Genomic DNA, 14211 nt, shown 5'->3' on the forward strand with positions numbered 1-14211 from the left:
TTTTCGTTTTGCTAAAAGTCACTTTTTTGACATAGGAATTGGGAAGATACATCGATGCAACATGTTGAAAAGGACCAAAAGGTTATTATTTGCTTCTACAAATATGATTCAAATAGACTCAAGCCTTATGTTAATGGAAAAGTATTTTCAAGTGAAAACACAAGCTTTTAGGGATAGCCATTGACACTGAGTACAACATAATGGGAGGGTCCAGAAGAGGCTTCACAGAGCTTTTCATGGAGAGCACCATTAATGGTCCTCATTTTGCTCCCATCTGTAGGGTGTTTGAGCTCACAAATGTTTGGGTAAAGAAGGCTGCTAGCTTCCAAATTAAAAAAAAAAATTAAAAAAAAAAAAAAGTTAGGCAATTTTTCTTTCTCGTGGTTGAGATTAGAACGTTAATAAAAGACTTAATCCCAGCCTGCCCAGCAAAAGGGACCAGCTCACATTTGTGAGACTTCAAAAGCCTTTGGGGGGCCGGGGGGGGGGGGGGAGAGAGAGTATGTCTGTGTGTCTGTGTGTGTCTGTGTTGTTGTGATTTCCTGCCAGAGCTGTCCCAAGACGACAGGGCAGGGGGCTGTTTTTTGAAAGAGGAGTTTGGCCTTTAACTAAATCAGCTGGCATAAAAATAAAAAGATTAGTGTAAAATGTTTTTGAGTGAACCCCAATTCAATAATGTTCTGGGTATTTTGTAGTTTCTTTCCTGTGAGAACCTAAAATTAAAACTTACTACAGAGCAAGGAAGGCCAACCACAGCATTTCAACCAAATGGCCCAGAGAATCTGGTGGTTCGTTTTTTAAAAATGTCATTAAGATCACTTAAATTTTTAAATCTGTTAACAGTTTGAAATAAAAAAAAAAAAAGAATTATTCAATTTAGGAAACATTCAGCAAAACTACCTCTCCTCATATTTGGAAAAAAAAAAAAGTGTAGTAGTGAGAAATATTATATAAATTTACTAAATGGTTTGGTGGACCTGAAAACAGAAAAGACTCTGAGAGCATTCTGTCTGAAAAGAAATCACATGCACCACTGTTCCCAAATGATGGCCCACTGACTGCTGCTTTGCTAAACCACTTTCAGCCTGCTCCATCGCCAGCTTCAAGAAAGCCTCAGTGCTGGGATGCAACTTGGCCACTCCGTAAAGAAACAGAACTTGCTCTTAAGCAGCAGCTTGTATTCAAATAAGGGAAAATGTGGCCAAAGCACTGTTGCACAGTCTTTCGTCGATGGATGAAGACGTTACCCAGGGATTTAGCTGCACTCAGCAAAGAGTTTTAGAAGTGCAGCTTTTCAGGCTTGTAGTTTTCAGGGTTTGGCTCCATCTGATGAGTGAATGGCGGCAGGCTGGGGCAAAGCCATTTTAGAGCAGGTGATTAATTACAGAATAGGCTTTCCGGGCCTCTTCTCATTTCTGTGTTATTTTCATTCTTACCATTTGCAACCACAGAAGTGTTTGAGACCGTAGGTGGAGGACATGCCTGTGTTACGGCCCTGTGAGCGTGCAGAGAGGGGTTGGACACTCCTGTTTCTTGCCTCCAGGCAGCTCTACATTATGCCCAGCCGATTACAGCACCAGGCAGTTATTTATAAGGAGAGCTGGATGTCCGTTTGCTTTTCAGCATTGAGGGAATGCTTATTGCACAGCACAGAAAATTACCTTAGGCCTTGTTGGGTTTTTCCTAGGAAAAAAAATATACTACAGTCTGGGTTACTTATATGCCTCCACGACTGGTGTCCCCCTGCACAGGTGAGGGTCCATACTAAGAAATAGCATAAATGTTGCAGTCGATATCCCTTGACAGAGAAACTGCACTGCAATTTCTTTTTTCTTCTTTTCTTCCTTTTGCGCGAGGCTCCTCTGCTACCAGCTCACCATTTCCTATAAGGCATTGTGTTAAAGTTATATAGTGTATCATATTAAATTTTATAACAGTGCTTTGTGTTTTGAAAAGACTTGGGGGGGAAACAGCATCAATCAGGGAACCACATTTGATAGACTTGGAAGGGGCCTCCTGGGTCATTTTGTCCAAGACCTCTGTGAAACAGGAAGGCTTCTGCAAAATACCTTTCCCATAAATGTATCTAACCTTTCCTTAAAGACACTGAGTGATTGTGCCATAAATACCTCAAGCAGGTAAACTAGTCTGATTGACCTTACGATCAAAAAGTGTCTCCTAATACTGTATATAAGGTACAATTTTCCATTCTTTCAGCTGTAGCTAAGCAAGAAAAAAGGGCAAATACACAGTAATGGGCAACAATACAGACTGTGCAAACAGTTTTGCTTTCACTTTACTGCCATCAGCTACCATAAATCTGGATGTACCATTGATACTTGGTTTCCCAGTGTAGTGTCTGTGATCCTTGTAGTATCTATCTCACTTTGTCTCTGACTTTTGGAGAGCCAACATTACAGAGTGTAGAAATAACGAAGACGTACGAGCAGCACTTTCCGATTCAGAAAGCCATTCAAAACTGTATGCCATATAGTTAAAGTATTTATTTCTATTTTCTATTTATTAGAATTTGTGAGTTGTTTCTTGTCAGGACCATGTGAGCTAGGGGAAGCACAGGGCTTTCTACATCTCCGTTAGAGTGTCAAAGAATAATTTACATTCTCCTCCAACGATTGTGCATACTGAAAAATAAATACCTGGTAGTTTAGCTGTTTGTTGTTGCAATAGTAATGCATTGTGTGCTGGTTATGGCCCCACACTGCTCTGCCTTCTTTCTCTCAGTGAATATTAGGAGAAGTGTCATTTTGTGTAGATGTGTTACTAAATCACAGACACATTCATTTCTGAGAGCTTTCTGAGCTGCACAGGAACTATCTTTGGCTTGCTTTGTTTTGACTTTTTTTTTGGGGGGGGGGCAAGTGCTGAAAGGCAGTGAGAGAGCTGAAGGTCAGTTGATTTCCCACCTCCTTCTGTCAGGCGTATGCTACTTATGGAAAGGGGTTGTGTCATGGTGTCCATCTCACCCAGCTGACCATTCCCTAATTCATTCTGGATGTAGGAGAAAGTTAAGACACCCTTCAGTGTATCCTTGCAGCTCCCAGGGAAAAAAAAACAAACATGTCTTCAAAAGCTGGCTATGCCACCTTGGTGTAAGAATGCACAACCATCTTACAGTCATATATCAAGTTTTATTGTTGTCAGCAGCCACTTCCTGAACATCCAGCATCATACCAAAATGAGACACTGAAGAGGTCTCGTAAAAGCTTGTGAAAAGATTTGGGACAAATACTATTTTAATCCACAGCAGGCCCAGCTGCACAGCCTGTCTTTACTAGACAGTCTCATAAGAACACTATTCACAACCTGACCCACACTACCTGAGGAAGACTGTAGAGGAATTTCTTCTTCAGAAGACCTGAGAAAGAATTTTTACAAGGTTGAGATATCCTGAGCTTGGGTTTAATGTCCATTCATTGTTCTGGGGTAGATCAGGCCATCCTCATTTGGTTTTGGTGGTTTTGTTTGTTTGTTTGTTTGCTTGTTTGATAGTTGTACTTCTCATACACAGAGGACTGCTTCATAATGGGCCAGGAAAACTGGAGTTAAGGTCTAAAAGAAAAAGACACAGAAAAGGTAAGATAATTTAGAAAGAATATGGAGATCCTGGGTTTGAAGATGTCCCTGCCCACACTCCTCTGATGTACCTCCTTTATGCCTCATGCTTTTGTGCTGATTCAGACTGGCACTCACTTGTCCTTCTCAGCTCAGTGCTAATCATTTCACAAAGATCTCAAATAAGGCCTGAAATATTACAAAATTTTTTTAAATACCTTCTCTACACAATTAACTGAACACCATCCTTTCTCTGATGCAGAGTTTAAATATATTTGTTTAGTATTTAATCACATAGAAATACAGGCTAAAATACACCTCATCCAGTTGTTTTAAGAGCAGAGGCTGGTGAGATCTTGACAATTCAATCTGATGCCATAAAATCAGAAGGGAATGTAAAATACCTATGCCAAGAAAAAGAATACAAACACTAATAAATAGACCTGCTGTTTATCGCTTATGTTCTTTTCACCCACTGTCTTTTTCTCATCGAATCACCAAATCAGGCTTCCCTCATCATAACAGAGATGAGACAGTCCCAAGCCCAGCTCGCCCCTCGCTCCCTTCCTGCCTTAAACTCAGGCTGTAGCAGCAGCCCTTCTCTGCGGAGATGACTGGAAGCCCACACAGCATTTGCTTACATAGGACCCTGGGTACTTGACCCACATGATGAAATCAGGTCCGCTTCCTTCATGCTGACCTGCTTCAGTCCCACACATCCCCATTTTCCTCTTGGTGCCCCTCCATTCCCTAGATTGTAAATTCCGTGGGGGAAAGAGAAAAGTATTTTTGTTTTGTTTTGTTAGGAGGGGCATGAAAGCAAAGAGGGCTTTTATTGTTCTGTTATTATTATTTTTTTGAGAAAGCTGTGTTTTTTGGGGGTGGGTTTTTTTTTTTTTTAGCACAGAATTCTGAGCTGTAACTGTGGTGTTAGGTACTCCTGAAAACAAAAAAATGCGTTTGCATCAGGTGCTCCTAAAACAAACAAAAAAGATATATCTTTCAGATTTTCTGATCCTGTTCAGTGCACAAATGCCAATCAGAAGCAAATACGGGGCTGTATCTTGCAATCCATTTTGATATTTACAACAGAACATGGCATATTATTTAATTTAAATTTGCAGCATGCTCAGTGTAATTAATGCTGTGCAGTGCCTAGAAAATCCTGATTTCTTAATGTGATACAATGCATGCATGCTGAGACCTTTTTTTTAAACTACTGTATCATTTTGGAACATTAATGGGGAGGCACTACCATTAAACAGGAAAAAAAGAGCCCCGCTCACTTTCTCTTTATGAAACTTCCATACAGCTCCCAAAATATGATGCAAACTACAGGTTTGTTTTAAAAGAGGGGGGAGTCAGAGATTTAATTTTCCCTTGAAACAGCATGATGCCTGAATAGCAAGGCAGCTATTCCTAAATTATGTGCATTTCATTCCTGGGAGCTGTGAGCATTTTGAATGGGCTGTTGTTAAATACAGTACACAAGCATAAATACTCAAGGGAACAGCTAGCTGAAATTTTGGCATGAGCAGAAATGTGATATCTATCATGGTAGTATCTGAGCATGTAATAATAATGCATATTGATTTGTCGGGGGTGCTAAGAGAGGGGGTTTGTTATTCTGGGATGAGAACTGCTAAACTTGGGGACATCTTGTGTGATCGTAACAAGCCGTGGTACTTCTGCGCTCTGGTTTTGGCAGGGACAAAGATGTTCACATGTAATTTTCAGACCTGTGAGACTGGCCTGGGTCTCATTTTTGGAACCCAACCCAAGAGATCGAATGAACGATAAAGATACGTGTATATATATTATACATAAATGAAGCATGGGGAATTTACAGCTTTACCTAGAAAATTAAGTAACAAAAAGGCAACGTGCTTGGCAAGAAGGGTCGGGCCCAAAAGCCCTTCAAGGTCAGGAGCTTTACTGCCATGACTTCAGTGAGGTTGGGTGTTTATTTACCGACTTTCTCAGGCAGCTATATGATTTGAATTGTGCAAAAAAGAAGAGAAAAGAAAAAACCACCAGCACAACCCCTAACATTTTGCAAGATATCAGTTTCTACCAGAATGTACCATAAAAGCTCCGTTTATAGACCTGCTGATAGCAAAGCAAATTCTTCAGGTCCTCTAAATAAATCTGTTCCTAAATATCATGCTTCAACTTCTATATTCTCATCTGACACCTGACAATTCAACCTTAAGAGTAATTGGTCCTGTCTTTGAACCTCTGCAAATACTGTATGAATGAGGAGGGTGGACAATTTATTGATTTAGATTGATTTTTGAAAGAAGCATATGAGACAGATATGGTATCAGGTGTCACACACTGTGTATTTTGCACTCCTCGAACACAGCCATAGGGGACGAGGAGTATGCGGAGGAGTATGCGGAGTAATGTTCAGCGGGCACCTGCAAAGGCAGCTGTCCTGCTGCCTGATACCTCTCCGAGTAATCAGCTAAGAGACACACCAGCCAGGAACAACTTAATTGGCCAAGTTTGAATTTCAGGGGTGTGATGCGATGGCTTTTCTGTTGGGAAGCCAGCCCGAGCGATGCGCAATCTCCACACGCAGGAACCCAAAGGGTGAGTCTAGTGCAGGTAAGAAGGGGCTGGAGGAAGGGACGGCTGTTGAAATGAATGGCGGCATGTTTCCACACCTGTAACTGTATTTTTTTAGTGCTGTGCTTATTTGAGAACATTACAAGACAGGGCAGTGGATTTGTCAGGAGTGAAAGCATTTGTAAACTGGTTGTTCGGTTTGTGACAAAAATTGTCATTGATATTAATAGCTCTGAGCCCCAGTAAAGACCTAAAAAAAAACCTAGGGAAATAACAGAACAAAAGACGACAGAAACAAGATGGCTCTGAGGGTCTCATCACTGGGGATGATGATTAAGACGTGAGACGGAGGGCTGTCCCGCTTGTGTACGAGTTTGGCTGGGGAAATCACCCTCCTCCCGCTGTCTCGCTTCCCTCATCCATAATGAGGGCAAGAATAACTTTGCAGCATACTTTACATTGGCATTGCATGCTAACTTCATTACTGTTTGCAACAGCCTGTGCAATCCTCAGAGGAAAGGAATAATAACAAAGAAAAAAAATGATAATTACCAAGCACATAGTTTTCATCTATAATCTTCATTTCAGGATTCACTATTTCTGATGTCAATATTTTATAATGGAAGAATGAGATATGCTAAGTTTCTGTTTGATGGAAGTAAATTCAGATTTAATATTGCCGAGGAGCTGAATTTTTAATATACCAGAGCAGTATGCAGCTATTCCCCATTTGCTGCTCCTGCCGTTCCTTTGTACCAGTTCAGCGATGTTCCCGTGACCAGGCGGAAAAATGGAAGGGAGCTGCTCGGAATTTTCAGTGGGGTGACAGTACTTTGTCATTTAGCTCTGTCACGATAATTGGGAGTGTCACACAATGAAGCAACATGACACACCCCTGGTAAATGAAGAGTTTTCAAAGTGATGTACAGCCCCTGTCAACTGCCAAAGCTTTTGTTTGTTCACAGAGTGAGGCAGCATTTCCAGAAGAAAAAAACCACACTGAAGAGGCACACTTACAAAGTTTGTTGTAAATTGATTTCCTCTGTGTTTTTATAAAATTGGCTATATTGTACGAGCAGTAGGAAAGTATCCTCTTTTATCACATGCTCCCGGCTTCCAACCTGCTGAGGACTTTACGCAAACTCTTTAGGAATTTACCTCTTTTCGTTAAATTGGGTTGGATCTCATTAATAAAAGAATGGTATAATGGAAAAGAGTTTCTAAAATTATACTGTAACCTAGAATTGCAGGATTCAGCTTTCTCTGCCTGAAGAAAAAATTCTGAAGCATTAAACTTACTTTATCAAGCATTGCACCTGACATGCTCTCATAAATTTTACATACATTTTAACTTATTTTAATATTATGCAGGCTTGGTTTAAAATATTCTCATGAAGTAACTAAAATGAAGCTGCTCAGCCATAAATTACAGCTAAAAAAATACTTGTTCCCCCCCGCCCCATCAATATTTCTTTACTTAAAATCATGTGTTGTATGTAAGTTAAATTTTCCCTTGCTGAGATACTTTGTATGTCTTAATAGGACTACCATAGAACCAGTGAGCCATATTTCTGTAGGGTTAAATGCACTCTCGTCACTGTTTTAGAGGTATCTTGTCTAAAAGCAGACATCAGTAACCCCTTGTGTGCCATCGCCATACTTCAGCTAGCCCAGGACCCATGACTAAATGTGAGGAGATGTATTTATTAATTTATTTATCTATCTACAGGAGCAGCCCTCTAGCAGCCCCGCTCGTCGGATGGGCAGACGAAGGGACAGACGGAGGCTTTGTGGTGATGCCTCTTGCAGCGCAGCACGGCCGCGGCACCCCAAGGACGCCTCTTCGGCCAATATCGTCATCCAGCAGGTACATCATCACTGACAACTAATCACAAAGCTCCATTTGTGTCCCAATTTCTTAAGCTGTTTCAAAGTCATGGGTAAATTACACAAACATTTGCCTATCTAGACATAACAGAACTGTTATGAAATACTGTCAGCTTGTTGCCATTTAGCCTGAACACACACTAGATGTGTCTGTCAGGCCATACTTGGGCAGCTCTGCAGCATGCAACGTGTCCCAGACACTGGAGTGATTATGTCTGAATACTCCTTATCTGATTTAAAAGCCGACAATGCTACACATCTGCGCTTGCGAGGCTCCGCTGTTACACTGCGACGCCAGTATTTATTTTGCTTCTGCAAGTTAGTTTTCCTTGAGAAGCAGCAGGGGCCTTCTTCAATGAACTGAAAAATGTGTATTGTATGAAGGTCTGTGGAGGGTTTGTACTGTAGTTCAGTGGGCAAATGTGAACCCAGGGGATGACATTTCAGTTAAACATTTGGTTTACATCTTACATGCCAAAAATATTAATGTCTCAACTTTAACAAACTGAATTCAGCACTTTTTTTTTTTTTTTTTTAAATGAAGTAATTATAGCCAAAACATTCTGTGGATATTTATTCTTCCTTCTCAAAGGTGGAGTTTCGCACAGGAACATTTGGTTTCAGGGCTGAATTGTCAGTATCTGCTCACTTGACACTTTCCCGTTAGTTTGTATTGGAAACCACCAGTAGTTTCTTTTCTTGTGTTTATTGTGTTACTCTCGGACCTTTGATCAAGACATCTTGGATAACAGCAAAGTCTAGCTTAATGCTTATTTGCTGTTTTGGAAAAAAGTGAAGAATATGGTTTCTGTCAAAGGATCTATGAAGACAGTTAATGTAATTGAGAAGCAGAAGGGCATTTATGGAAGTGCATCTGAGTGTCCTCTTCACATATAATTGCATCAGGAATTCTACATTAACATGCAAGTCCTGTCCAAAGGAGAGAAAAAAAAAAAAAGGCTTTTTTTTTAGGTAGAAGCCCTCGGTGGGCAGTAAATTACCCATAATATCCCCCAAACTAGCAATTAGCCCTGTTTGCTGACTACCTGAATTGTTTCACAGTAGTTCAGCACAGTCTTACCGGTTATCACCATACTTATCATCAGAGATGCAGTGTATGATTCCCGCAGCTTTACATACTGTATGCCTAAGGTCAGTCATAATAACAAATACATTTTATTTGCTTCTTTTGGCCCTTCAGAACTGTTTTCTCAGGCTTTAATATGTGAGGATAGCTGATGCTGCCATGCTGCTTGAATGGCAAGAATTTAAAAACAGAAAGCAATTCAGAAGTGTAGGTGTACTTTGGTGTTAGTTAATATGAGCGTTTGTATTGATTCCTGTGTTAGCAGATAGTCCTAAGCACCTGCTCGGAGAAAGTGGGCTTGCTACCAATTTCTAGGGTTTTCTTTTCAGAAGTTCTGACACTGGAAGACATTTTTCAACACAGGCCTGTAACTAAGTGTAAAACTGGAAACAAATTTTTTCCTCAAGGCTGCTGAGCAGTTTTCATATCCGTAAACATGAATGCTTTGCCAAAATAGTAACTCAGTTTGAAAACAATAGCTATATTGCCTGCTTTAGTGGTAGAAACAATCACGGGCCTACACACGCACAAATACAAGCACACAGATCCTAACAGCATCATTTCTCACTGAACAGACCTCAGTTTTAAAGAAAGAATACCGAAAGAAAATGAGACAAATTAAACATTTGAAATAGAATACAGAAATGTTTGGACCCTGAGCATTAAAGGTTTATTTTCAAGCACCGTGCACACCTTTCTGAGCAATGCTTTAATTTATGTGTTATTTCTCAGGCCAAATCCAACTGAATTAACATACATTCTATTACCACCATTTAAATCCCATTTTTGATGCTGGTTCTGCATCACATTATACTGACATGGACCCGTTTTCCTGCCTCAGATCTGATGGACTAGGTCAGAGTCCATCAGGCAATGAAGAAGATAGATTCATGCTGAAGAGCAACATTTGAAGACTGCTTCTCATTTGCAGATGTACTCCGATAAGCAGAAAGCGGGAACATTGCCTTGTCTGGCTCTAGCTAAAATGCTTCAGGTTCTTGTTTCATGATCAGGAACATCAGCTCTGTGAACAAACTGCCTACTCTGTATATCCAAGAGAGGCTCTCAAAAGAGCAAACCTGCTTTGCTAAAGGGTAAGCTATCACTCTGATTTTTTTGCTGTTGTAGGCACAGATTAATTTAAGCACGCAGCAGAGCTACAGGTTGGTAGAAGGAAACAGCCCTGGGCTGCCCTGCCTTTTTATACCTAGTCACGCTGCTGGAAAACAAGGGCAAATGGCACAGAGAAAACTGTAGGTGAAAGAGTGATTTCCTTCTCAGGGTTTAAGCCAGGACACTGAGACAAGTCATATGGCCAACTTTTCTCCCCTGAGAATCACTCAAACGGCCCCAAAACTCTACTATTTCAGCAGTAGCTCCTCAGGTAGGGACTCCACGGGCTTAGTGAGGCAGTGACAGCAGTGAGCCGTGAGCCATTTGGCCGTCTTCACAAGGCACTCAAGGGGAAAAAGGGAAGACTTGGTGGGGACAGTGCCAGCAGACTAGTTCTTCAAAAGAACTAAAAAAGAAAAAAAAAAAGGTCTTTGGGTTGAACATTGTTTCCACCAATACTAAACCAGGCCTTGACTAAGAAAAATACAAATAAGCTGATCATAAATTAACAGTTACCCCCCGTTGTGAGCATGCACGCGCATACCTGGCCAAGGCAGGCAAAAGCAGATTGATTAAACAACAAAGTTCACCTTGTTTTTTGAGTTGAAAGCTCATGCTGTTTCTTGGCAGAACAGGCATGTCAGGCCTGTAATAACCACTTGCTACCTTGCTTCAATCAGCGTTAAAACCAGTGCAATATTAACATCTTGGGGAAAATCCATCTGGAAACTGCTTTCTGGGGAAAAAAATGAAAGGAAGGTAACTGAATACCACACCCAGTGTTTGTTTCTTTACTGATTTCATAGTAACTTTAAGGAACTTCAAATTTCTCCCTCCCCTCACCTGGAAATTTTCTGTTAAAATGCAGAGCTGAAAGCTTGTTTGGAAAGAATTGACGAAGAAGCAGTTCTTCAGCTGAAGGTAAAGCATTTGGTCTGGCAGAGGCAGAGCTTTGCGTTTGCTATTTGGTTTTACTCTGGAGGAGGCTTTTGCGTGCACATCTTACCATGAATCCATATGCCCAGTACAGCAGGGCGGCGTTACCTGGGACAAAGCCAACCCAACAGAGGCATCACTCTGTAACAGCCGAGCGGTCACAGCATCTCCAAACCGTGATTCAGAGCAACCACACACATGTAGAGGCGGGAAGGCGGTTGCGCTTACACCTCAGGGGTTTGGGGTTGGAACACAAGAGCTGAGCTTTAAAAAGACTGTGTGAAAAACCAGTTACTTTTTGCTGACAAGGTAATACTAAAATTGACTTTTTCTTTTTCCTCTTGATGTCCTCGTACGAATATAGACTTGACAGAACTTCTCTCTGTTCAATCAACTAACGTGATAGCTTCAGGATTCAGAGGACACTTGTGCTTGGCATGAAAAAACCATACGTAGATCCTGTTGTGGGAAAGTTAATGCAAAGCTAACTGGGTAAACAAGCCAAATAAAGCCTTTCATTTGCTTTATCGTTTGCTCTGATTTTACTTCTTTGTAATTTTTAACTGAAGCACTGTACTCCAGCATTGATAAAGTTTGAAGACTATACTAATGATGTACAGCACAAATGCTCTGCAATTCACCTACTCCATGTGAATGCCACCCTGTACTGCTGGTTCAGCTTAGAAGCTCACTGTGAATGTTTTGGAGACTTTTAGCATCTCCAAAGTATTTTTGGAAAGCAGGCAAATGATTCAGGGTCTGGACGCTGGATTTTTAAAGTGGCAAAATATTTATAGATTACCCTGAAAAACACTTTGTCACAAAGAACTAGACTATGTGGAGAGCATTTGGCTCTGGATTAATTTTAGATGCTGGGACTGGGCTAGACTGTAGGTTCGTGTTCAATGATGCTTAAATGTAATGCCCCGGCCTTCCTGCATCCTGGCCTGTAACTGTATGGGATCATGCTCTGCCAAATTTCTGTCACCTTGGGCTTCATTAGCATGAGAAAACAGACCCCTTTTGGCTTTGTGTCTCACAGAAAAACAAACCGTTGGGGCTGGTTTGCCAGTCTCCTCTTTTGGCCAGCTGTGGATAGCTGCCTCATACACTCCACTTTAAAGAGATTTGGGCACTTAAAGGGATTTATTTAGGTTCAGGTTTTTTATTCTAGCTCTTCCGCAGGTACCGAAGTGAAGGCTCCTGTTTACAGCAGTGAGCGTTTACTGAGGTAACGCCTCCTGAAGGACCCAAGAGCATTGGCTGGCTAAGTACTCAGCAGAATGAGTAAATATTTTATAATTAAGCCCTTAATTGAGAATTCTGTATTTAAAAAAAATAATAATCCTGCAGCTTCCGTATGAAATATTACCTGTGCATTTCAGGGGGCGAGGGGTTGCATTCACTTTCTCCAGCTATTCTAATAACTATTTTAATAGATGGAGATATAATAAGTACAATGCTTGATATGGTGAGTGAACCACAACACTTACAAATTTTTGCAGAAAGAAATTCTGAATGAATAACACAGATAACTACCAGGTAATTTTTCTTAAAATGAAGAAACTTTCATAAGACACATTCATTCAATCAGGTAAAAGAAACAGCGCCACGTTAACCCGCATATGTGCACAGCACGCCTTTTGTCTACAGCACAAACACTATGTTCTACCTTTGAACTAGCTACGTAGGGAGGGAAAAATTATCCTCCCTCCACAAATGAATTTGGGAATAATTATGTCTAATGGAAAAAAAAATTAAAATCACATTCTGTTCATGGACAATGTGAATGGAAAAGGATGTGAAATTTGTGAAGGTACTAATTCATTAAAAATTATTCCTGGTTTTGGTTGGCAACTGCCATTGAACACAAATGTAACTACATAAAGGGCAGTAAGAGTCCAGAGTAAGGCAGTCAAACTTTTGGGAAGACAACTAGAGGGGGTACAGATCGTGCTGTGATCTATTCAGCGCTGGTGAAAAGAGCACTGTAAATGTTTATTTACTTTTTGTACTCATTGGCTTCTTAAATAAAAGAACTGATACTATTTAAAAGCTCTGACTGTGTCATGCTGTTCCCCTCCTCTCCTCAAACTGCTGAGGCTGAACGCCTGTCCCAAGTTTTCTGTGTTGCTGTCGGATGCACGGGAGGTGGGTCAGCTCTGCAGCCGGCAAGAGCGGGACGGAAAGAATTAGCATCATATAATGGGTCAGAAGGGGAAAACCCGCTGCTGGGCAGCACCTAGTGCGATGCCCACTGAATTCGGTACAAGTTCCCTCTTTGAATGCCAAGGTTATGGACAGGGGTTTAGAACAGCAGCATTTGAGAACGCTCAAAGTACCTGTAATTTTTTTCAAGCCCCACAATGATTAAGACATGTATTTTTTAAATTTCTGAATTGCACGTCAATGAAAATCCATGTTAACATGATTGAGTTCAGTGGAGTAACACTAGGAGAAAAATGGGTTCAGCTGAGATCAGAGCCTGCGTGTATTTAAAACTGAGGCTCCGTGAAGGATTTTTAGAATCACCCCGGTTTTATATACCCAAACAAGCTTTTTCCTTTGGCTAGAACGAGGAGGTTTTCATCTCCTTTGGAATTCTGGGGTAAACTGTCCTTGTACAAAATTTGTTCAGGGTCAAGTTTTAGGCAATATTTTGTGCTGCAATAACCACACCATGACAGACAACCTTTTCATCAGATAAGAAAAAAACCCCTCTTCTTCAGGTCAGTACAAGAAAGGAACATGACAGAGCTATAAATACAGAGCCCAGAGGTGCGAAATCTTGTGCGTTAAATGCAGCCATTGGCCACGTTCAAATTTTTCCTAAACACTTCAGATGTTTAGACAGAGAAGCAAATAGATACATAGGGGAATCTCAGCAAGGAAAACAGCTTATCGTTGTTAAATGATTCTCTCTGATAAATGCTGTGAAAATATTTCAGACAATTATTTTAAAAATATTTAACTGATTAGAGGGAATTGAATTGGGTAAATCAGTTACATGTGCAACCTCAGGTTTAGAGGCAGAAGCAGCTGAA

At 40.8% G+C, this 14211-nt stretch overlaps 1 long non-coding RNA gene across 5 annotated transcripts in view; it reads right to left on the reverse strand.

Moving 5' to 3' along the window:
- Positions 1–3140: 3140 nt before the first annotated feature.
- Positions 3141–14211, reverse strand: part of LOC129204452 (uncharacterized) — a 501141-nt gene continuing 490070 nt past the window's right edge. For all 5 annotated transcript variants that reach the window (XR_008576399.1, XR_008576398.1, XR_008576396.1 and 2 more), the window contains 2 exons: positions 10822–10967; positions 3141–3570 (listed from right to left, as the gene is read on the reverse strand). This is a non-coding gene — a long non-coding RNA (uncharacterized LOC129204452). The remainder of the gene's footprint in view (positions 3571–10821; positions 10968–14211) is intronic.

Source organism: Grus americana, chromosome 3, assembly GCF_028858705.1.
Source record: "Grus americana isolate bGruAme1 chromosome 3, bGruAme1.mat, whole genome shotgun sequence".
In the NCBI taxonomy this organism is placed as follows: domain Eukaryota; kingdom Metazoa; phylum Chordata; class Aves; order Gruiformes; family Gruidae; genus Grus; species Grus americana.